A 369-nucleotide genomic window follows, 5' to 3' on the forward strand; every position below is an offset into this window, starting at 1 on the left:
CCCCAATATATGATCCCATTCACCCCTCTGCCCCAATATATAAAATCCAATTTACCCCTCCACCCCAGTATACAATCCCATTCACTCATCCTGATCCCTACTTTCCCAGTATACCATCCTATTCACCTATCCTCAGCCTCAGTATACAATCCCATTCATGTATCCTCAGCCCCTCTTCCCCGTTATACAATCTCATTGGAAGAATTGGAGGAAGAAACACAACAAAATGCTGAACATGGGCACTAAGAGGCAATAGTGTCAGCAGGGCCGGATTTACTCCACCTGCCGCCCCAAGGCCAGGTTCCACAATACGCCCCCCCGCGCCGCTAGCCCCCCCTCCCCATCAATTGAGAATGGCAACCAGATGGC

This window comes from Nanorana parkeri, unplaced genomic scaffold (genome assembly GCF_000935625.1).
Source record: "Nanorana parkeri isolate BGI_ZX_2015 unplaced genomic scaffold, ASM93562v1 scaffold2987, whole genome shotgun sequence".
NCBI classification, from domain to species: domain Eukaryota; kingdom Metazoa; phylum Chordata; class Amphibia; order Anura; family Dicroglossidae; genus Nanorana; species Nanorana parkeri.